Genomic DNA, 25560 nt, shown 5'->3' with positions numbered 1-25560 from the left:
GTGTCTGCTGCCCTTAGGGTGGACGGATCAGATCAGGCTGAAGGAGACGGGGGTGGGTGCAGCCCTGCTACAGACGGCCTGTGCTCTGCAGTTTTGTTTTGAAGCAGTATGACAACACTGATGGCGTGACAGATTTGGGTTAGGATCCGAGACCTTGTTTTTTGTTTTTTTCTTGCCTTGGAGAAAGGGGGCCATAAATGTTCCAGCAGTGGTGGAAATCCCTGCCTGGTAAATGTTCCATCTGTGCACTCAGAGCGGCGGGAGGATGTGTGCGAGGCAGTAAAAAATGAACGGGAGGATTGTGAGATGGCCCAGGGAGTCTGTTACACTGATAGAAAATGTAAAGTGCTATAGTCATGGATGTAATGTAGAATGATTGTCTGTCTCCCCTGTTTATTTGCCAGTGTAAGGGCTGTAATGGAGACAAATGCTCGTCTGAGTCTGTGAACCCAGCGCTTTGGTAATCTGGCTCTTCAGTCTCTGGCTGCTCTGCAGTCGGCTCTGAGAGGTGTGTGGAGGCAGGTGAAAGGTCCTGAGGTGACTAGCCTGGGTTTTATGCCTTAATGACTCCTTGTTATTCTCAAACCTATTTCCCAATTGCCACCAGCAGTTCCCCCCCCCCCTCTCTGTGTCCATTAGATGCAGGGAGCACAGATCAATATGTGATGCAATTTCCCTGGAGATTGAACAAAAGCTTCTTTAGGGTGGCTGTCTCCCCTTCTTTTCACTCTCTTCTGCACCCCGCTTCTTCACTGGAAAAAATGCCCTTCCAAAAAATAAGTAAGAAAAACAACAAATAAAAGACGTTTTTGCTTGAAATAAGCAAAAAAATCTGCCAATGGAACTAGTGAAAATCGGCTTGTCAAGATTTCTTGAAATAAGATGTGATATTTGGGACTTTTGAGTTAAAAGTGATCTTGAAATTAGCTTAAAAACTTCTTCAAATGTCTAAAAAAAGCTTGTTTCATATGATATGTGACTCGAAACAATTTGTTTTCAAGACTTTTTCATTTAACAAGATATTCCAGATGTATTGTCTTCAAACAAGTCCCTATATCTGGCTGAAATGGTGCTTGTTAGGCAGTTGTGTCTTATATTAAGTGTAATGAGATATTTTGACTAGAAATGAGACAAATATACTTGGTAAGACTTTGATTTTTTCCAGTGTTCCTCCTTGTAATTCATGCCGAGCAAAGGCGCGTGTTTTATCTAATTTAAGTTACAGATAACAGGTAAAAACTTAGCAGCAGTGGCTGGAACAGAAGCCTGTCACCCGGGTCGTTTTTAAAGCAGACGAGGAGTGAGTCATCACCGGTCCAACGCCCACCCAGAGAGCCGAGGCTGGCACTCAGCATGCCAGCAACATCATCTGCCTTACAAGGGATGCTGCCCGGCTATTATCTTTGGACAATGAGACACGCTTTGCTAGTATTCGATTTCGCAAAGGTCAACATCATTTTGCCAATGGAGTAAAGTGTTGTTTTCATAATGAATATGCCCCAGATTATGCAGACACAACACTGCCGCTGCAGTCTCAGCGCAGGGAGCAAAAAGCATTGCTTTACCCAAATATAAGCACAGATACCACGCTGTAAAAGTGTCCTACTACAACTGAAACTCTATTATTATGACCGAAATTGTACATTCAGTACTGTAAAAGAGTAAAGATACTCAGCGCAGGGCTCGTTTTCCCCTGTGAGTCATGATACTGCTGTATCATTCAATTAAAGAGGCTCTCCTATGCTTTTTAGCTTGTTTCCTTCCCTCTGGTGTGCAAGTCTGAAGAGCTACAAAGCTTCAGTTCTGCACCAAAAGGTGTTATTCTCACCAACGGGACACCAAAGAGCTCCTGAACTGTCTCTAATACCTCGTATGTGCTCCAGGTTTTTCCTTCCCTTACTTAATGACACTGTGGCTGTGTTCAAAACCACATACTACATACTCATCGATCAGACAGTATGCAGAGCGTTTACCCACAATGCATTTCGCTCCTGTAAACTTTAGCAACATTTGAAACATTTTCAGGAGAGAAAGTAGTCGTTTAGATCCCCAACGTGTTGAAAACCTGACAAAATACCGGCTGTTTACAATTTTGTTCCCACGAATTCGGCGCTACTAAAGCTAGCCGCAGTGAGCAACGCACTTCCTGTTATTTTCACAAAATAAAATACCCGTTGCCTTTTATCATAGGGAAAGCCATTACGATACAATTGGTGCTTTTGTTTTGAAAACAGGAAGCGAACCTACCCTCGTTGTAGCTAGCTTGAAACTGCCGTTTTGACAGGAAATGACGATCGGCGACGTCACGTTACGTTGCATCTTGGGTAGTTTGAGTACGAGTAGTAACCTCATGATGCATACCCAACATTTAGGAGAATCTAGTATGCATCCGGGAACTTCTCGCTTACTCAAAGTCGCATACTAACTCAAAAAGTTAGTGGGAGTAGTAGGAGAAGTATGCGGCTTCGAATACAGCCTCAATGAAGACAAACATCTGGGAAAAAAAATGCCCCAAATACAAAAAATACAAAAAACAGCAAATACAAGACTTTTTGCTTGAAATAAGCAAATAAATCAGTCAGTGGAACTAGTGAAAATCGGCTTCTTGAAATAAGATGTGATATTTGGGACTTTTGAGATAAAAGTGATCTTGAAATTAGCTTAAAAACCTCTTCAAATGTCATAAAAAGCTTGTTTCATATGATATGTGACTCAAAACAATTTGTTTTCAAGACTTTTTCACTTAACAAGATATTCCAGATGTATTGTATTAAAACAAGTCCCTATATCTGGCTGAAATGGTACTTGTTAGGCAGTTGTGTCTTATATTAAGTGTAATGAGATACTTTGACGAGAAATGAGACAAATATACTTGGTAAGACTTTGATTTTTTCCAGTGTGAGTGGCGAGTCTGGAATCCACCAATCGGAGTAGATTTTTTCCGTTAGGAGGCGGCCCTTAAAGAGCCACGAGCTAAAACCAGCTGTTTCAGACAGAAGGTGCTGGAGAAATCCAACAGAATGTAAAATATTATCCGTTTTATTTCACTTTAAAGTATGTAGAACTCCTCTCAAATGAGCATAAGATGGAGTTTTCAGCTAACAGTTCTTCCTATCATGCATCAGTTTTCAGATTTATTTCCCTTTTCGAATGATTGACTTGTTATAATCTCATAAATGTGGAGAAATTATCTATAATTGACCTCATATCTATATTTATTGGCCAGTCATCTCGGCTTTTCTTGTGCAGGCGCAGGTCATTTAATTTATAACTAAATTCACAAGGTAAGAAGCAACTAAAGCTGTCGGGTAAATGTAGTGGAAGGGGGAAAAGGTAAAATATTTTAGTGTGCAATGTGTGGTGGAGAAGAGTTTTAAAGAAATAAAAAAGTGGCACAGGCACAGCACTTGAGTTGATCCAGTAAATTACATTCCACCACAGATTTGGCTGCTCTGAAACCCATAAATAATTAAAGGGATGCTGAGTAGGAGAGGCTGCTAAAAGATGCCTTACATGTCCCTGGACTTCTTTACTCGGTGATAAGTCAAGGCTCCACATGTATCGCTGACTTGTGTTTCCATGACAACGTTACTCTTATTCTAATTTTGAGTAGCGCAGTCTGGGGACTTTTTTTTTGAGCACGCTGAAAATAAGATGAGAAGAAGAAGAAGAAAAACGTCTCTCAGTTTTCACTCAATCTTTATAATGTGCTCAGGAATTATGGATAATGCCGGACTTTATCATCATTAATGAAACCCACAGAATTCCCAAAGCCACTCTGTGTATGTTTGTACTTAAATATATAGATATAATAAATCAAATCAAATCAAATTTATTTGTATAGCACATTTCATGTACAAAACAATTCAAAGTGCTTCACATAAAATAAAAGCATTGCAGCAGGGAGTGGAAGAAGCATTAGAAATACATAGAATAGAAATAGAAAGAATCGAAAAATACTTTATTCATCCCCCAATGGGGGGAATTCAAATTAGTCAAGTAGCTCAAAAAATTATTAATATTTATTATTAATAATTATTAATGATTGTATATCAACAACAATAATAATACCAATTCTAATAAAATTACTACTACTAACTAATAATAATAATAAATGACTAAATAAATTAAAAAAATAAATAAAAAATAAATAAATAAATAAAAAACATAAAAGAATATAAAGAGAAATAAACAAAATAATTTTAATTAATATATATATATATTCACTAATATTTTGTACATATATTTTTATTATTTTATATTTTATTTTTTATTATTTTTATTATATATTTTTTTGTTTGTTTGTTTTATTGCACCAAACAGACTGCTTGTAATGTGAAAATTACTTGGCAATAAAATCTTTTCTGATTCTGATTCTGATATAAAAAAAAACAGGCCAACAAACATTATTTCAAATGATTGTCCAAAAGAAGTGATACTGACACCTCTTGTTTTTGAAAAAAATGCATCTTTCGGTGTCCTCAGATGCTCAGACAGGTATGAAGAACTGGAATCACCAAGACGCCCTGTCCTCTTTACACAGGAGCTTGTATGCTGTCAGCTGGAAGCATGCAAAATAAGCCCCAAGTCTCCATGGCAGCCCTGAAATAGTGATGGCAGTCAGTGACACAGAAATCTCCTCTGGTCTTTCTGTGAATCTGACAGAACAAGAACTGTGTTTCCCTGTAGAACAGCGGCCATTGTTTCTGTGCAGAAACCCCCCAACCCCCCACACCCACACCCACCCACCCACAGAGCTCAGCCACACTGAAACCATTAACTTCAATAATTAGAAAATGCCTGGAGTAGATGATGCTGAACGCTGCACCCTCCTCCACTAGTTTGCCTACAAAGCCATCCTCTAAAGACACTTGAGAAACCTCAGGAATCCTTCCAGGCCTCGTTTCTGTTCGTTTCGCGGAGGAAGAAATCCACAAAGCGTGTTTTCGGACACACGATCCAGCTGCTGCATTGCAGAGAGCTCCGACATAAACATGCAAAAAACAAAAAGGAGGAAGCTGCACTGGAAAAAAATCAAAGTCTTACCAAGTATATTTGTCTCATTTGTAGTCAAAATATCTCATTACACTTAATATAAGACACAACTGCCTAACAAGCACCATTTCAGCCAGATATAGGGACTTGTTGGAAGACAATACATCTGGAATATCTTGTTAAAGGAAAAAGTCTTGAAAAGAAATAGTTTTGAGTCGGATTTCATATGAAACAAGCTTTTTTTTAGACATTTGAAGAGGTTTTTAAGCTAAATTCAAGATCGCTTTTATCTAAAAAGTCCTAAATATCACATCTTATTTCAAGAAATCTTGACAAGCCGATTTTCACTAGTTCCATTGGCAGATTTATTTAGCTTATTTCTTATTTATTTTTGGAGGGGCAATTTTTCCAGTGTTGTTTGAAGACAATACATCTGGAATATCTTGTTAAAGGAGAACTGCGGTATTTTCAACATTAAGCCTCATTTCTGAGTCGTCTGCAATGTTTTAGAACCCCCCTCACCGCTTTTTTGATGTTTACTGCTGTCTCCGGTATTTGCCTAATTTTGATTCTTCTCAACCTACTTCAGAATGGAAAGCATGGGGCAAACTAAAAGGTCCGTAAAAGCACCATATACGTCCGTTTTCAAAATAATCAACTCGCCGGAGTGGTTACTGGTGTGCACTGGTAATCCATATCAAATTTCGTGGCGAAAAGTTGCTTCTGTCGTGTTTTATTTGGCAGCTCGTTCATGCTCGCACTATTTTCTTAGCGGTGGCGGAGTAATATCAACGAACATTCAGTACAAAATCTCAAATAATGATAGTTCTCCTTTAAAGGAAAAAGTCTTGAAAACAAATTGTTTTGAGTCGGATTTCATATGAAACAAGCTTTTTTTGACATTTGACGAGGTTGTTAAGCTAATTTCAAGATCACTTTTATCTCAAAAGTCCTAAATATCACATTTTATTTCAAGAAATCTTGACAAGCCGATTTTTACTAGTTTCATTAGCAGATTTTTTTGCTCATTTCAAGCAAAAACGTCTTGTATTTGTTGTTTTATTTACTTATTTTTGGAGGGGCATTTCTTCCAGTGTGCACCTGTTCCCACTCTGCTTTTTTATCATGTCGCCGGCTGCGGTGTCAGTTAATCAAAGTGCACGTTCCAGATTTTCTTTACTGAGTGAGGTTAACAGGAACAGCTCCACCTTTCACCTCGTAACAGTGGACAGTGGATGAACCATATCCTTGAATTAAGAGGTGTGAAATCCAGTGTTTTGGCGAAGGACGAGTCCTCAGATTCAGAGATGTAGTGCTCAGCGTTCGCTCAACTCGACCGACATCAACGCTTTGACTGATTTATCACTCCCATTATTTGACATTATCGTGTTATTTGGGTTCTCGTGCCATTTTTTTTTGCACTGTGTGCCTCTTAACCCTCATACCTGATTTAAAACACAACTTAATTTCTGAAAAACAACCTAAAAACATCATATGTTAATATATATATATGTTAATAATATGTGTGTGTGTGCCATAGTCTAATGCTGTATTCATTGTAATGGATGTCTATGGGAGCCGTTTCTGTAATCTGCCATAGCAGAAAAACTAAAAAGCTGATAAAACTGATGTTGTAGCTCATCAATGACATATCCCAGACCTAATAATCCCCCATAGAATATTTCACTTTGCATTGCATACATTGAAAATACAGCAGTTTTTGTGTGTGTTTTTTAACAGAAATTGGTGTTTACCTCATATACACTGGTATTTAAAGGGTTAATTTTTGGAAAATAATTGAAAACTTGATGGTTATGATCACAACTGAAGTGGAAGAAAAGATTTATGAAAAAAAAGTGGAAACAAATATTAATATATGGTACTTTGGGGATCATTTCAGAAGGGGACAAAAATGTCCCTTTTCAGAAATTAAGGAGTTTTTTTTTTTTTTAAATCAGGCATAACAAAAAAAATAAAAATCCCTAAAAATGAATGTTGTTGCTAATCATTGACATATCCCAGACCATAATTATCCCTACTCAATAATTCCACTTTGCATTCCATATTTTGAAAATACTGGCACCTAAAGGCTTAAAATTTGGGCTAAAAAGTTCAAATTGGCATCTAAAGGGTTAATTTTTTGAAAATAATTTAAAACTTGGTAGTTATGTTCAGAACTGAAGTGGAATAAAAGATTTATGAAAAAAAAATATTAATATATGATGTTTTTGGTCGTTTTAAAAGGGGACAAAAATGTCCCTTTTCAGAAATTGAGGAGTTTTTTTTTTCTACACAATGAAAAATTGCATTGTATATGATGTGTGTTTGAAATTCGAAAAAATGTTCAAAAATGCACAAATGGACCAAATATGATGAGTATCACTATTTCCAGTGTGAAATTAGAGGAGAAAGTACAGCCCAAGTGGACAAAAATGTCCCCTATCAGGGATTAGGGTTAAGCAAAAATTCGGTGGTTATCTACTCCTGCGTCTTGCGGATGTTTCAAGACCGACAAAAGTGCACGTTTGAACTTTAGAGAAGTGGCAGCGGATTATGTCACCAGACTTTCAGCGAGGAGATTTGTGTTGGGAGTCTCAGGAAGCAGAAATATACTGTAAGCCCTTTACAGACGTAGGATGCATAACATTAATGGCTTCAACAGTCTGTTAATCCGCTATGCAACCCGGAGGAACATATGCAAAGTTTTACCTTTCAAACCTGAAGCAAATGCACACATTACATCAACATTTAGTCACGCTATTTTCATTTTATTTTAAATATGATAAAAAATTTGTAGAAAGTAAGAAATTCACAATAAAAGCTGAAGGTTTAACCCCTCAAATGCTTTTAATTTCCCTTTTTTTTTTTACTTTCTGAAGGCTTTCTTTGAATAAGAACACATTTTTTCCACTTACAGCTACATATTTAATTGTGAGCTCTGGAATAACTTCCTCCTAAAACGTAGACACAGACCCCCATTCGTGGAGCTCAGACTGTGTGAAGATAACCAATGAGCTGAATAAGTAGGGGGAATAAAAGTCAAATAAGGAAAGTTTTGGCAGCAATGCTATCTAATTATTTGATAATAATAATAAGAAGAAGCCAACTTTTGGGCTTCTCTGAAAAGCAGATCACACTCCAAATTAAAGGAGAAATAGCAAGTCAAAACTCTTGGTTTTAGGCTTCATTATAAACGATTGATTCTCATCAGCAGTGATACAGTTGGCTTCAGAAAGGATTTTGTTTTTTTCTTTGTAAGCGAGCTTTCTCAGATTACTTAGAATAGTTGATGGAGCTTTTTTTTTTTTTTAGCTTCTTCACTTGGAAATCTGAGACTTGAAAATCAAGAATTCTTTCGTTCATTGTGACGTGTGGCAGTCAGTGGGGTTACATGGCACTATAAAAATCAGATTAAGGGCTAAATTACAATAAGATTGAGTTATTAAGTGCATGTAGACACCTTAAAGGCATAGTTCGCCTCTTTTGAATTGAAGCTGTATGACATCCCATAACAAACAATAGCTTCACAAGCTTGGTTGGTAGACTTTCAAAATAAATGGATTGGCCCATACCAATACCCGATCTACAGTTTTCTTTAGTGTCGGGACCGATAAAAATATTGGATCATTGCATCCCAAGTGTAAACATCAGAGTTAGGAATGGGGCTAAAGTACCGTATATTGTTTTACATTCAGCTTAGATTTGCGTCTAAATTTGATGTAAACATAAAAGCAGGTAAGCATGGAAGAAGTCCCACTTCTCAAGGCTTTCCTCCATTATCAGGGTTTCCACGGTGATGCTGTGTCTTGAAACCATACCATACCAACTTTATTTAGAAAGCACTTTATACACCCACAGGACCAAAGTGCTATACACAATCATAAAATAGAAGGGTCAAGTATAAAAGCAGTACTAAAGTAATTGAAATATAAACACAATAAAACAAAGTCAAGTCTCAGATTGTGCCAAAGGCCAAAGAAAAAGAAGGGATTTAAAAACCAATCGAAACATTTGCAGGTTTTTCCAAAGTTACTTTAAAGTTACAGCTGGCCTGATGTTGAGAGATGAAATGAATTCATTCAGGTGTTTGTGGGTCCATAATAAAGGCAAAAGGCTAACATGTTGTGCAGCGCTGAGATGCTCCTGTGCTCCAGTGGCTTTCTGGAGGTTAATTGTTTCAGGATGAACAGATTGTAAATGCATAATTTAATGTTTTTAAGGCGGTGAACCTTTTTTTTCTCCGTCTGTATTCCAGCCCGTCACGGGTCAGTGCTTTCCTGTGGGCTTGTTTGGCAGTTAGAACCTTGTAGCTATTGAAAGATGTGCACGGTGCTGTGGGTGATCAGAGAGTCTGAAATTGGTCCACATAGAGTGCTGCTGTCTGAAGAAAAAGAAATGGAAAAACGCCATCCCCTGCTGGGTGAATGAATACATGAATATCCTGGTGAACCTTCGGTCATACAGCTTGAATCTCGGCGTCGGCGAGAAAGCATTAAAAAAAAAAGTAGGATTATTTATTTAAAAATTTGCAATTTAGGGGTGACTCTCTTTAAAGGAGAGGACACTAAAGTTAATGCTTCCCCCCTTTTGTTAGATTTGTCCTCAGAGATATTTCTGTCACCCATTCTGTGTTGATTTGAAAGGAACATCGGAGCTCTTTCTCCTCGTCTTCTCTTAGCGCATAATGTTATCTTTCCCCAGCCCTGGCCCTGCGTTTGTCCCTGTGACTGTTTCACGACTGTAAGCGCGGCTACTGAATGGCACTATTTAAGAGATGAAAGAGCAGTCGTGCAAACGCTGTAAAACAGCAGCAAAGACCCAACTAAGTGGGAGGATGCAACAAAAGCCACAAAAAAAGGGAGGCTTTGATTCAGGATCTAAAGAGGAGTCATCAGTACTTGTGGGCAGTGTTAAATAATTCACTGCCTGATCATACCCTGTTTAATTAGCCCTTGTTCCTCCAATTTAATCAGGCCCTCTTGGTCAGGGTGTTGGGCTCTGAACTGTTGGGGGCAAGGAGGCATGGAGGCATCATATGCTGCACTGCTGTGTGATCACAGCGGGGCCCGAGGTGGAGGGCGCAGGGACGCCACCAGCAGGACATAACCGCAGACCAGAGGTGGGTAGAGCAGCCAAAAACTGTACTCAAGTAAACGTACCGTTACTTTAGAATAGTATGACTCAAGTAGAAGAAAAAAGTAGTCATTCAAATAATTACTTAAGAGTAAAAAAGTGCTTGGTAAGAGGACAGTTTCTTCTGCACAAATCTACTCAAGTAAAAGTAAAAAGTATAGAGATTTAAAACTACTCCGAGAAGTATAATGTTTGTGATAACCAATGCAACACTTTGCACGTCTTCATTCTGTTTACTGGCCTCTAACCATGCTGTATGAAGTCTTTGCATGTGATAGTGGCTGTGTTGGAAACCGCATACTTCTCCTACTACTCCCACTAACTTTTTGAGTTAGTATGAGAGTTTGAGTAAGCGAGAAGTTCCCGGATGCATACTAGATTCTCCGAAATGTTGGGTATGCATCATGAGGTTACTACTCATACTCAAACTACCCAAGATGCAACGTAACGTGATGTCGCCGATCGCCATTTCCTGTCAAAACGGCAGTTTCAAGCTAGCTACAACGAGGGTAGGTTCACTTCCTGTTTTCAAAACAAAAGCACCAATTGTATGGTAATGGCTTTCCCTATGATAAAAGGCAACGGGTATTTTATTTTGTGAAAATAACAGGAAGTGCGTTGCTCACTGCGGCTAGCTTTAGTAGCGCCGAATTCGTGGGAACAAAATTGTAAATAGCCGGTATTTTGTCAGGTTTTCAACACGTTGGGGATCTAAACGACTACTTTCTCACCTGAAAATGTTTCAAATGTTGCTAAAGTTTACAGAGTTTAGAGCTTAAGAGAAATCAGCTTCAGGCCGGCTGATTTCGGCGCGGGCAGGAGCGAAATGCATTGTGGGTAAACGCTCTGCATACTGTCTGATCGCTCAGTATGCAGTATGTAGTATGTAGAATGTGGTTTCGAACACAGCCTGTGTCTGCGTGTCTGTTGGTGAGGATGCCACAAAGCACCAGAGCCGGAGCTGCTGCTCCACCTCCTCTCTCAGGATTAGTGGCAGCATCTTTAGAACTTTCTGGAAAAGATAGCAGAGAAACGGCGCCTCTAAGTATTGTGTTGCCAGAGGCTAGTTTAGAGGGACTGTGAGCTGCCAAAGAATCCAATTTCAGGCCATTTCCCAACCCCCCCACCCCCTAAAAAAATGGTCTGAAGTGGAAAATCACACCTGATGGCCCACTGGTCTGGCTTTCAAGCCACTAGATGGTGGTGTGGAAGTCTTGGTACAAATCAATTTTGTAAAGAAAAAAAAATGTGGTTTTGATAAAATAAAAAGAAAGGTTGGACAAATGTTCTTTGGTTCTTCTCACACTGTGGGATGGAGGACATTGGAATTAGTTTTTAAGATGCGGTCCCATGACGTGCAGCCAGATGACTTTGATTTGTGACATGCGTTGAAACGGGGGGGTTTTAAAAGAGGAAGAAGAAGCGAGTGGAACAGAAATGCAGTGTCCCACTGTGTTAATTTGCCTTGGGTCTTACAGAGTCTTACTCGCACTGCTGGCAGAGTGGCATGCAGGCTGCTGCAGGAAAAGAAGATGATGTGGGAACAGCGTGAGGAAGCAGCGGAATCACAAGTGTTTTGGCTTTACCTGTGTAGCTTCAGAGGAAATGAAGGGGCGAGATGGAGGTAAGCCTGGGGAGGAGTAGGGTTTAACTAATACTCAGACAAAAGGTGTGCGCCCACTCGTGAACGCAGCCATCAGTCCATGCACGTGGGAAAAAACTGAGGCCGGTTTTAAGGGAGTGTAGCAGTTTTGTGCACACATAAGCGCCCGCGACACCTTTGGCGGTGCCAGGAGGCCCACACATCAGCCGGCGCTGACAGCGTGCCTGGCACATGCCTGAGGGGCTGGGAAACTTCCCTTCTATAATTGCATCCCATGTCAACCTGTGACAAGTCATGCTCAACCAGCAAGGGAGCTCGCTAATCACCGACCAGACCTCCTCCATATCCTTTACCCCCTCGTTCCCAACCCATCCACACTCCCAATCAAGCTATCTGTTGTTTGCATCTGTTGGGGTAGCACCCCTGAGCAAGCCATTACATCCTCTCCTCAGCACCTGATACCATCGGCGTGACTCAACAGTCAAAGCAGCGCCATATCATTAAGGCCTCTTATTTAAGCTGGTTACTGATACCTGTAACAGATGAGATGTTATAGTTTATAATATAATATAATATAATATATATAAAATATAATAATAGTAATATAATATATATATATATAATATATAATGTATATTATTATTAGTATTATATTATATCAGATTATATATAAAAATATATATATATTAGATAATATGATAATGATATATGTGATATTATATATATTAATATAAGTTATAATAATCTGTTATCTGTAACAGATAATGTTATAATAATATAATTAATAATATATATATAATATAGGTTCAGTCTGTATATAGTATAAAATATGATAATATAAATGATAATAATCTGTTATCTGTAACAGATTATATGTTATAATAATATAATTATTAATAATAATAATATACGTTATAATAATCTGTTATCTGTTACTGTGGCTGACACGTTTTATCCATTTTATGTTAATTACAGCACATTTTGTTAAAGTTAGAAGGGGGATTCTTTTACAGGATTATTAGCCGGGGACTGGTGAGCTTTTTCTCACCTTTCAGGAAATGTCAGAGCGACAGCGATGCAGGGAAGTAACCACGGGGCGTTTCAACAATGTACTTTTGTGATTTCAGACGAGGAGGAGATCTGTAACGAGCTAAAATGCGTGATGACGGGTTTGCCGACAGTCCTGTTAATCTTTGGTGTGAGGCGTCTCCGTGTGTGTGTGACCACATCTTTGATCTCAGGTGAATGATGTGTGTGGAAGTGAGAAAGGGAGCGTCATGGTGCGAGCGCCTCCTGCCTCCCACAGATTGAGGTGAGAGCAGCCAGGTGGGGCTCGGTCGTGTCTCTGCGCTACAGTAACTGGATGTGATGGGTGGCCTCTGGGGGATCTCTGCCTTAGAAGTGCTAAACGAGCGAAGCAGAGCAATCACACTTTTCCTGCTTGTGTGTACGCCTCCGTTTCTGTGTGTGTCGCCATCCCACACACTCCTAAATATGATGGTCGCTCTGCTTCCTGTTGACACTGGCTCTGAGTAGGTGTGTGTGTGTGTGTGTTTTTCCCCTTTAAAGGACGCTGCTTTTTTTATCCCTTTGCTAAATATAAGCACCGTGAGGTGGATGATGAGATTAAGGAGAAAAAAGAAGTGGTAAATGTATGAAAAAGGTTGCCAGGTAACAAGCCTTTTAAGTAACAAATAGCCAACATGGCCGCTGTCGCAGGTCAGAGCGATGATGCTAAGTGATGCTAAGTGCTGCAGATGCTAGGGGTGGGCGGATCGATTTAAAATATCGCTACTAACGTTGGTATTGGGTATTGATCGATACTTGTGTGATGAGATCGATTCTTAAAGGGATAGTTCGCCTCTTTAACATGAAGCTGTGTAACATCCCATATCAGCAGCATCATTTCTGAACATCTTCTTACCCCCTGCTGCGTCCTGTGAGCAGAGTTCCAGCCTCGTTTTGGTGTTGATGAAGGTAGTCCGGCTAGTTGGCTGGGGTTTAAAAAATAAAGCGTTTTGCTTCTCAAAACAATATGCGTTCAACAGAGTAATACATTTGCATCACAAAATCGTCCATTCAGAAAAAGTCAGAGCTCACAATCGCTTTGCCCTATTTTCTGTCCCTTCGTATCACTGCCTGCCTTCTCACGCCTCTGCAACGTAGGCCTACTTTAAGGGAAATTGAGTTGCACCAATCTTAAACTGTACCAAAAAGTATCACAGGTATTTATTTAAGACCTCAGGATATTGTGTCAATTTGTGAAAAACAAACGCATTTATTAACGCAAGTGTTTCTTATTTTTAAAAAAACAAATAAACAGATATAAATGTATTGAAATACTTATTTATGTAATAAATGTGCACCAGTAAAACAATCTTAACCATAAAAATGTAACAAGTAGAACTGGTTCAGTCAGTGCAATTAGGGATTCAAAATCCAACGTAAAACTAAATATTAGATAATAAAGGAGCTGAAATTGAGAAAAAAACAATAGCTTTACTAGCTTGGTTGGTAGACTTTCAAAATAAATGGACCTCACAGTTGCTTGGCGCTATTTTCTCTCCCTTCGTATCACTGCCTGCTGTGCAGACCGAGCAGCAAACAGCGTAACAGGTCAGGCTGTCGGCAGGCGGCAGCAGGCAGTGATACGAAGGGAGAGAAAATAGGGCCAAGCGATTTTGAGGTCTGACTTTTTCCTGGAGAACGATTTTGTGATGCAAATGTATTACTCTATGAACGCATATTGTTCTGAGAAGCAAAACGCTTTATTTTTTAAACCCCAGCCAACTAGCCGGACTACCTTCATCAACACCAAAACGAGGCTGGAACTCTGCTCACAGGACGCAGCAGGGGGTAAGAAGATGTTCAGAAATGATATTGCTGATATGGGATGTCATACAGCTTCATGTCAAAAGAGGCGAACTGTCCCTTTAAGTTTCAGTTTCTCTTCTGTACAACTCCAGGGGCCTCATGTACAAAGACTCGCGTGGATTTCCTCCTGAAACATGGCGTACGCTCAAACCCAAATACCCTCCAGCGCACAAAAATATCCGGATGTATGAATCTGTGCGTACGCGTGAATCCAAGCAAATTTCCTTTTTTCATCCCAATCAACGTGGAATTGAGCGCACATGCCGGAGCCCCCGACTCCTCCCTGTCCACGCCCCTACATAAAAATATGCACTTTATTTGCACAACTTACTTAGTACATTTCAAATTAAAAACAAAAAATCTTGAGTTTGTTAATTGCAAATGCAGATTACCGCCCCAAAAGGGAAATTTAAGTTCTAAGTTTTCTATAAACATTTCTGAGTTCCTTAATAAAAGTATTTTTATGTGCCTGAAAACTTTGTCCCGTGTTTTAATTATCATCATAAACATGATTAATTAAAGGAAAACTCACATATTTTATGAAATAATCATGAAAATTCAAGTTTTCATGATCAAATTTGCACATTGATGATCCGGTAGCCGGTAGCACGACTCACAGTTAGAGATGCGGTAACCAGATACCGGTTCCAGTCTGGATGCTCCGACCCTATGCTCCTTTAACCACCTCCACCCACCACGTCTCAATGTGATTGTTAGCCCGAAGCCCCAGAAAGGGCAAACTACCCCCTCCCCTTCATTAAGCAAATGGAATTGACATAATTCAATTAAGGAGTAAAAAATTCTCTTCCCAGGAGAGGAGCCCGTGTTTGTGTACATCTCTGCCTTTTTGCACGCCAGCTGCGGCTCTGCGTGTCCTCTCACGTGCACACACATATCACACGTGCACACACGTATCACACGTGCACACACGTGTTACAACCTGCAAAACGGGGCTCTCGTGCATATGAGAGCGAGACAAACGGGCGCGTGTCACAGGTTGCGTTCTTGCCGCGGGGCGAATCGAGGCCCAACGGAGGTGACTCTCCCACGGAGGAACTACGCCGGCGCCCCGGTCCCACAGCTCCGCCCGCGCCCTTGTGCACCGCCCGAGTCGAGGTGAATGCCAAGAAGTCTCTGCGCCAATTCGGTATCGATCCAATACTAAGTAAATACAGGGCCAGTATTACCGATACTTTTTACTACTACCATCTACTTTTGTGTAGGGGAGAGCAATGCATCATCAATATGCAAATTGGAATGAAAACTTGAATTTTCATGATTATTTAATTATTAGTCGGGGAGCCAAAGTCACAAAAATGGGTTGAACCTGACATGGGCTGTGTTCGAAACCGCATACTTCTCCTACTTCTCCTACTTCTCCTACTACTCATACTGACTTTTTTCCCCGGATGCCTACTAGATTCGCCGAAATGTTGGGTATGCATCATGAGGTTACTACTCATACTCAAACTACCCAAGATGCAACGTAACGTGACGTCGCCGATCGTCATTTCCTGTCAAAACGGCAGTTTCAAGCTAGCTACAACGAGGGTAGGTTCACTTCCTGTTTTCAAAACAAAAGCACCAATTGTATGGTAATGGCTTTCCCTATGATAAAAGGCAACGGGTATTTTATTTTGTGAAAATAACCGGAAGTGCGTTGCTCACTACGGCTAGCTTTAGTAGCGCCGAATTCGTGGGAACAAAATTGTAAACAGCCGGTATTTTGTCAGGTTTTCAACACGTTGGGGATCTAACCGACTACTTTCTCGCCTGAAAATGTTTCAAATGTTGCTAAAGTTTACAGATAAGTTGGCCAACATCTGCTCCTCAGCCGTCACTGGAAAAAAATGCCCCTCCAAAAACAAGTAAGAAAAACAACAAATACGAGACGTTTTTGCTTGAAATAAGCTAAAAAATCTGCCAATGGCACTAGTGAAAATCGGCTTGTCAAGATTTCTTGAAATAAGATGTGATGTTTAGGACTTTTGAGTTAAAAGTGATCTTGAAATTAGCTTAAAAACCTCTTCAAATGAAAAAAAAAAAGCTTATTTCATGTGAAATATGACTCAAAACAATTTGTTTTCAAGACTTTTTCATTTAACAAGATATTCAAGATGTATTGTATTAAAACAAGTCCCTATATCTGGCTGAAATGGTACTTGTTAGGCAGTTGTGTCTTATATTAAGTGTAATGAGATATTTTGACTAGAAATGAGACAAATATACTTGGTAAGACTTAGATTTTTTCCAGTGTTGCTTGAGAGCTGACGAGCACAATACATCTATGGTAATTGAGACGGGGAGGAGGAGGAGGAGGAGGAGGAGGAGGAGGGTGTGTTGGATGTGGACGGGTGATTTGTGTGTGCACGTGTGTGCACGTGTGTGGAAACATGTGAATGGGAGGAAGAGCCTTCCTCTTGGCTCTCGTTTCTCGGTACCTGTCACTGACGAGGAGAAGCTTCAGCCTGAAGCTGTCATCCTCTGAAAATGTCTGCCTCAGTCTATCAGCCTCCTTCTTTCTTCTTCTTCTTCTTCTTCTTCTTCTTCTTCTTCTTCTTCTTCTTCTGCGTGTTTATTCAGAGTCGTGAGCCAGCCAGTGAGCCAGTGAGTGTTGTGTTGTTGTAGGACTGGGCTCAGGCAGCTCTGGTGTTTAAATCGGAGACGCCGGCAGACGGACCGGGGTGCAGGCAGCCCGCCGCCCTTACACCGCCGAGACCAACGCTCCCTCTCCCGGACTGACAGGCCAATCACAAGCCACCGCTCGCCCTCCCTCCATCCATCCCTCCACACATCTCTCTCTCTCTCTCTTCCAGCTCCCTCCTCCTCCACTTCTTCCTCTCTCTCTCTCTCTCTCTCTCTCTCTCTCTCTTCGGTTTTCATTCCTTAGCGCTCAACCCGTGCATCCCCTCCTCCTCCTCCTCCTCCTCCTCCTCCTCCTCCTCACACCTTTTGGTCAGAAGAGGAAGAGGAAGCCCAGCCCAGGGAGAGAGACGCTGAGAGGATGAAACTCTGACACGCCGGCAGACCACAGGGAAACAAGAGCACAACTGTGAGTACAGCAGTCCTTTCACCTCTCACTCAGGCTTAACGCTGTCACACACACTTTGTGTCACACACACACGTGTCCGCCACGTTTTCCCACTCTGACTCCACTCCACGCGCTCGCCACTCATCCTCCGCTCAGCTGTCTTTGTCTTTTTTTTTCCAGGTGGGCAAAAAATAGAAATGAAAGAAATGCATTTTTCTTAATGTCTGCCGTCTTGTTTCCTGCTGTTTGGGTCGAGCTTTTTTGTCTTTTTGTTATTTTACAGACGTAAAAAAACAGTCCAGGAAAAAGTCCGACCCCCCCCCACTTTGAGACGTTTTTCACTCACTTTAACAGGCTGAGTTTTTTATCTCCTGAACACGGCGTCTTTATTTGCTTTGGATTTAATCAGGAAGGTCAGATGAAAATGTTTTTACACTCTCACGCTGGGAGCCTTTTGTCTGTGCAGTTCAGCTGTTTTTATTGGCCATAAAGGAATGCAGGAGCACCACAGGAGGCAAGCGTCTCTGCTCTTATCTCCCATCTTAAACGTATAAGCTGCTATAAGCCAATAGATGCCTGAGGGGTAAAAAAAAAAAAAAGAAGAAATAAATAAAAAAAGAAGGGGCGTACTTTCTTCTCAATGGCACAAGCCATCCCGAGCACTGCTTATTATTTAGCACTAAGCCAGGGGGAGGTCTGCGCCGTTTGTGCTGTTTTTTTTTTATTATGTTCCTAGTTCGTCTCTGGCCGAGGCGATTTCCTATTTCCTTCTCCCATTTCGAGAGCGGGGAGTATAATATGATAGGCGCTCACATGCGGGGAAGTGCAGACAGTGGATCTGCACAGAGGACACAGATTGCATTTCCCCTGGAGAATGCTCCTGCTGTATTAAAGGCACTAGAGGGCTGCGCGGCACTTGTCATCAGCTTCGGCGGTAATGCCGGCGGGGGGGGGGGGGACGGCAGACGTGGTGTTTACAGCCACACTCTCATTTAAAGAGCTCCCATTGGCCCTAATGCTGCAGCTGCACCACACCGGCCCGTTGCATTCCAGGTTATATTACATTTTGTGGGAGCCCAGGATATTGTGCGGCGCTTCACTTTGCTTCGACAATCTGATGAGCAAATGCAGAAAATGAAAAGGTGTATATGTTAAACACCCCCGCAGTATATTAGATTTGTTGTTGCGCTGTAAACTCCTGGAGTGAGAAGTAAAGCATTTGCATTTTTATGACATGGTTTAACAGGAATCAAATGTTTTTGAGCGTTAATGCTCAAAGTTGGAGTTCCTGCTGCTGGTTTTTCAGAGATGGGGACTCGAGTCGCTGCGACTTGGACTCGACTTGACAAAAATAAAAGACTTGAGGCTTGACTCAGACTTGGAAGTTAAAGACTCGGCACTTGACTTGAGACACGATGACTTGAATGACTCGAGTGTTATGCAGTTCATGTTTTCAGTTTGAATATAAAATTAATAAATTGATTAAAAAAATAACATTGATTACCCGGTAGGAGCGCAGGCTGAGAATGGCGTCATGATTGGATCCCTACCCTGTCAATCAGCCATGCCCTCTCTACATACCTTAGTGTTTATTGGAGAGAATAAACTCATATCAGATATGCATCAACATGTCAGCGGGACCGAGAGTCGTTGTCTTCGGCTTTCATAATTACTATTTTGACGGCAAAAGACTAACAGCACAGTACACACTGGAAAAAATGCCCCTCCAAAAATAAGTAAAAGAACAACAAATAGAAGACGTTTTTGCTTGAAATAAGGAAAAAATCTGCCAGTGGAACTAGTGAAAATCAGCTTGTCAAGATTTCTTGAAATAAGATGTGATATTTAGGACTTTTGAGATAAAAGTGATCTTGAAATTAGCTTAAAAACCTCTTCAAATGTCAAAAAAAGCTTGTTTCATATGATATGTGACTCAAAACAATTTGTTTTCAAGAATTTTTCATTTAACAAGATATTCCAGATGTATTGTCTTCAAACAAGTCCCTATATCTGGCTGAAATGGTGCTTGTTAGGCAGTTGTGTCTTATATTAAGTGTAATGAGATACTCAATGAGACAAATATACTTGGTAAGATTTAGATTTTTTCCAGTGCAGTGCACACTGGAAAAAATCTAAATCTTACCAAGTATATTTGTCTCATTTCTAGTCAAAATATCTCATTACACTTAATATAAGACACAACTGCCTAACAAGTACCATTTCAGCCAGATATAGGGACTTGTTGGAAGACAATACATCTGGAATATATTGTTAAATGAAAAAGTCTTGAAAACAAATTGTTTTGAGTCACATATCATATGAAACAAGCTTTTTTTTTCATTTAAAGAGGTTTTTAAGCTAATTTCAAGATCACTTTTATCTCAAAAGTCCTAAATATCACATCTTATTTCAAGAAATCTTGACAAGCCGATTTTCACTAGTTCCATTGGCAGATTTTTTTTTGCTTATTTCAAGCAAAAACGTCTTGTATTTGTTGTTTTTCTTACTTATTTTTGGAGGGGCATTTTTTCCAGTGCGAGACATGCGGCATCAACATCTCAGACAGCCAGACGACAACTTTGAACTTTGTTTGTCATTTAAAGATCCATTCTGAACAGTAAGTACAAATTAGCTAATATTATCCTGTTAGCCTAGTCGGTAGTTAGCTAACGTTAGCTTGATATGATACGGGGTGGACAGGTTGGACACATTGGCCAATGATGTTTACTGACAGTTACTTATATCTTTGTGTTTTCACTTTATTAAGATCAGATTCTGCAGGTAAAATTGCAATAATAAGGTGACTTGACTTTGACTTGCCCAAGAAAAAAGTACTTGGGACTTGCACATGTGTGACTTGGTCCCATCTCTATTGTTGTTTGGAAGTTTGTAATTCCAACTCGTCGTTCATTTATAATTCTAATGATTTTTCTGGCATGTTTTGCCACCATAGGTGATATTTTTCATGTTTTCCAAGTTGCTGAATCTAAATGAGCGATTGATTTAGACTGTTGGAAATGTGCGGGGGGGGCGGGGCTCTCGGGACCCAGCCAGGCTCCAGTTGCAGATGTGTCAGCAAAAGTGAATGAAAAGCCTCGGATTGACATCCTCGATCTGGCCTTGGCACATTTTTCCTCCATCCTTGTGGTTTAACAACACACACAGACACGGTATTAAGTCAAGGTAAACAAGGCGATCATGGATCAAAACAAACCTGGGAAAACAGGTGGAGGACTTCAGAGTTTAAAGGAAGAAAAACCCTACGAGAGAAACTTTTACGAACCACCATCAAAGCTGCGAGATTACAAAAGCCACACCGCAAAAAAAAACTAATTTAAATTCTCTCAATTAATGCAACTTTCATTCCAGAGTTGCCTGTGGCTTTCATGGGAAATGTATGTGATTTAAATGCGGAAAAGCCCGTCTGCTTCTGACCAATTTAAATGGAGCGTTTCCACGCTGTATGTGTCATTGTCAAGAAACATATTGAAGAGAAGTTAATAGGCTTTTATGCAAGGAAACATATTTAATTACGTATATCTTTCACTTTAAAGCGAGGACCCCCGAGGTGCTGTTAACGTAAAGTCTGTGATCTTTGCAAATATTAAACAGCTGGTGAAAGCCAGATAAGTAGCCGTGACGCCATGTTTATTCCCGTTTGATGGTGTGCGATATGCACCTATTGATCAGATGGTTGGTAACCAGTTGTGATCATCAATACAGATCCTTACAAAGTGAGGACCAGATAGTCTCTCCACTCTCCCTGAAGGCTCAATTACACAGCATACACAAGGAAATGTGGGGGGATGGAGATCAAGCTTCTGACAAGGTCGAATTATATATGTCAGCTTGGAATCATTTATTCAGCCATGTCTGAATGTATAAAGAAAGACACATTTGGGGAGTCAGTAAATGTTGCATGCCACAGCCTTTTAAACGGTTTAATCAGATACTTTGCTGATTAAATTATGTCCACTGCAAGAAGAAGAAGGGGGGGGGGGGGGGTTCAGCTCCTTATGGCTGTTTTCTTTTTCTTTTCCACCTAACTTTGGAATATTGGATTCCAGTAATTGCACATCTTGAATAATGAGCGATGGAATTTACTAATTTGCCAGCTTCTGATTACAATTGCAATTGTGGTTTTTTTTTGCAGTGCTACTGGATGAAAGCTGATGCTGTAATTCATTAGAAAAATGCCTATTCAAAGGCTCATGAATACCACAATTCACTGATGAAGGACATGTGCTGCAAATCTTTAAGATACTTTGTTTTGTGTGTGTGTGTTTTTTTTTTCATTATTGATGGAAAGCCAGAAAGCAGAATTGATTTCACAGTGGAGCCTGGGAAGTGGAGCACTGCCTCAAAACACCGTGTGAGGAAGATGGTGATTGCAGGGGTGAAAGTGCTGCTGATAAAATACAAGATGGTTACGCCGCGGCTCCATTTGCAAGCTTTTAGTAGATATGCAAACCTACAAGTGATTAAAAAAGGACACGTCTTCAGAAAACATCCTTTAACACTGGAAAAAATGCCCCTCCAAAAATAAGTAAGAAAAACAACAAATACGAGACGTTTTTGCTTGAAATAAGCAAAAAAATCTGCCAATGGAACTAGTGAAAATCGGCTTGTCAAGATTTCTTGAAATAAGATGTGATATTTAGGACTTTTGAGATAAAAGTGATCTTGAAATTAGCTTAAAAACCTCTTCAAATGTCAAAAAAAGCTTGTTTCGTATGATATGTGACTCAAAACAATTTGTTTTCAAGAATTTTTCATTTAACAAGATATTCCAGATGTATTGTATTAAAACAAGTCCCTATATCTGGCTGAAATAGTACTTGTTAGGCAGTTGTGTCTTATATTAAGTGTAATGAGATATTTTGACTAGAAATGAGACAAATATACTTGGTAAGACTTAAGACTTTGGTAAGATTTTTTGCATTGAAGGGTCAGCTCCACTGTAAAAAATCAAAATCTTACCAAGTATATTTCTCTCATTGAGTATCTCATTACACTTAATATAAGACACAACTGCCTAACAAGTTCTATTTCAGCCAGATATAGGGACTTGTTTGAAGACAATACATCTTGAATATCTTGTTAAGTGAAAAAGTCTTGAAAACAAATTGTTTTGAGTCATATTTCAGCTAATTTTAAGATCACTTTTAACTCAAAAGTCCTAAATATCACATCTTATTTCAAGAAATCTTGACAAGCCGATTTTCACTAGTTCCACTGGCAGATTTTTTTGCTTATTTCAAGCAAAAACGTCTTGTATTTGTTGTTTTTTTACCTATTTTTGGAGGGGCATTTTTTCCAGTAGATCCCTATGCATTTTCTTAATTATGCTTTTGGAAATATCCGTCTGAGGTACTAAAAACATTGAAAACTATAAGAACTCAACGCTGCTGTTATGCCCTTTCCACCGATGTAATAACCCACGTGAGAAATAGTGATTCAAATGATAATTTATCCTTGACTGGCAGCCCACGGTTGATATTTTAACTCGCTGATATTTCTTTACAGTTATCAGAGTAATTACTTAGTTTTAACATGGTCTCAGAGACTATAATAATGTAGTTAACTCCCTCTGCTGGCATTTGCCATAATAGCCGAGCTTCCATTACCACTTCTGACATTTAGAAGATGTGTATAAGAAAAGGTGAAAGGAGAAAAATAAAAGAGAAAACTTCCACTGATCCACTAAATGTTTATAAGCCGTACCAAGAACTATGACTCACCAGCTGTTTCCAGTCCAAGCGAGCGAAGAATAAATTCTAATCTCGTATGACTGACTGGCGTCTTCCCAGATGTATGATATCTCAGATACTCCCAGAGATAGAATAACTTCCTGAAGAACAGCTCTCTGTGTTTTCCCTTATTGATGTCCACCACAGTTTGATTTTTCATGACGCTTTGTTCCCAGTTAGGACGGCCGATTCTTCTGCTGAATTTACAACAAATGGCAACATAACCGATTTCTGGCAACATTCACATCAGACAGCTCTATGGAAACATGTTCTCATTTCTTCTATGTGGCTTTTCCAAACACGGATTTTTATTTGCTTTGCTTGTAAAAAGGAAACCAGGTTATTCTGTTTGTACGCTACAGAGACAGAATGAGGTGGAACGTTGTTGTGCCTCTGATTTCTGGATTCTACCAGATGCAGCTGCGTTGGGTTCCTTCCTTTATGTGGCTTCATGTCGCATCAAGAGCAGAAACTGAGCTTATCGACAACCCCAACTTTGTTCCACATGGTGTCATAGGCTACCTTTTTTTAAATTATATATCTTTGGTTTCATATAACACCTCTGATGCCTTGACGGTGACCTGCTATTTGCTCAGTAACTCGAGTCTTTGCCTTTGACTCTGTTCTGACTACATTAGCAAACGGCTAATAGTGTGTTGCTAATGTTAGCTTAACCTGTTATCCTACAGTAGATAGGTTTGTACGTACAACTTCACAACGATGTTGATTTATCTCAGTTTAATAAAATTATTCTTGACAATTTTTTTTAAAAAACTGTCCATTTTCTCTTGGGTGTCATACCTTTATTAGAATTAAATGTCTTTGGTTTCATAAAACACCTCTGATCCCTTGACTCTGTTTTGACTACATTAGCAAACGGCTAATAATGTGTTGCTAATGTTAGCTTAACCTGTTATCCTAAAGTAGATAGGTTTGTACGTACATACAACTTTACAACGATGTTGATTAATCTCAGTTTAACCAAATTATTCCAGCCAGAAATGAAAATATTCCAATGTTCAGCCTTGTAGCCTCCATCTTGGCTGAAACTTGATTTAGTTTTAACTAAGTTAGCATAAAGCATTTGTTAGACAAACCTCGTTTACAGTCTTATTAATTTACCTACGAGGTAAATTCTATTTGCTGTATCAGTTGGTTTTTAGGTAACTTCTAGTGACTGCTGCAGATATACCCAGATGTAAATCGAGCCAGGCTACAGGCATGTTTTCCATTTCTCCCGGGTGAAGTTTTTCACTAAGTTGTAACTTGGCTCACTCGGGGAGCTTTCTCGACACTGCTTGCTCCTGATTGCCAGCTCTGACATGTCCCTCCCTGCAAGTTGACGTCTGTAGGTTTAATATGTATGAAACTTCATCCATGTTTTAGAGACTGTTATTGGCACAATGAGGAAATGTTGAGCCATACCATTGACTGCTTGTCACTCAAGATAAGTCCTCCAGCTGGTAGAAAAATACTGAAAAATACTCTATACACAAGAGACAATATCAGTGATTTTTAGAAATTCTGATAAAGATACATCAACTGATTATCATATGTACATATATACGCATAATTCATATTATTTGTCTGACTCCAAACACACTTCAGCAATTTTTCCTGCTTAATGTTTTGCAAAAGAAACGGTTAATTTTAATATTACAATGATCTGTAATGATTAGGGCTGGGCAACGATTAAAATGTTTAATCTAATTAATCGCATGATTTCCCTGATTAATCACGATTAATCGCATTTGTACACAGAATCCAAAAATGAATCCAAAAGTAGTGTATAGCTTTTAGCATTTAGCTTTATTTTAAATGTGCTGCCATATGAATGAAAGTGCCATAACATTTGTTGTGCAAACACACTTTTAACATCAGCATCTTTCTGTAGTTTTTATGTAGAAGCCTCGCTCCACTGTCTGTTTCCTTGAATGACTTGCTGCTATCAGTTGTGTGTTTTGCCTTTAAGTGATATTTTAGACTGGAACTACTACGCTGAGAAGACAATTCAACTTGGCAGTGTTTACAGATGACTTTGGTTCTGCCGACTCCGCCGTCTGGAAGAACTTTAACATGAAAATGGCCGAGTAAAAGTTCCGTACCCTTTTCCGTGTTTGGTGGATCCGCCGATTACTTTCTTTTCCTGTTCCACAGCAGACAGGAACAGACTT

General features: G+C 39.7%; 1 protein-coding gene across 9 annotated transcripts in view; it reads left to right on the top strand.

Annotated features, from left to right (window-relative positions):
- The first annotated feature begins 17346 nt into the window (after window positions 1–17346).
- LOC142372105 (RNA binding protein fox-1 homolog 3-like) overlaps window positions 17347–25560 on the top strand; it is a 616940-nt gene continuing 608726 nt past the window's right edge. For 2 of the 9 annotated variants that reach the window (XM_075454903.1, XM_075454900.1), the window contains exon 1: window positions 17487–17657. The gene's annotated coding sequence lies outside the window, so the exon portion shown is untranslated. Of the gene's footprint in view, window positions 17658–17772; window positions 17817–25560 lie in introns of those variants that run through there. The other 7 variants (XM_075454905.1, XM_075454910.1, XM_075454906.1 and 4 more) reach the window with 5 other exon arrangements.

Source organism: Odontesthes bonariensis, chromosome 21, assembly GCF_027942865.1.
Source record: "Odontesthes bonariensis isolate fOdoBon6 chromosome 21, fOdoBon6.hap1, whole genome shotgun sequence".
In the NCBI taxonomy this organism is placed as follows: Eukaryota; Metazoa; Chordata; class Actinopteri; order Atheriniformes; family Atherinopsidae; genus Odontesthes; species Odontesthes bonariensis.
Note: the sequence above shows the minus strand (reverse complement) of the source record. Positions and strands in the feature narration are given on the sequence as shown.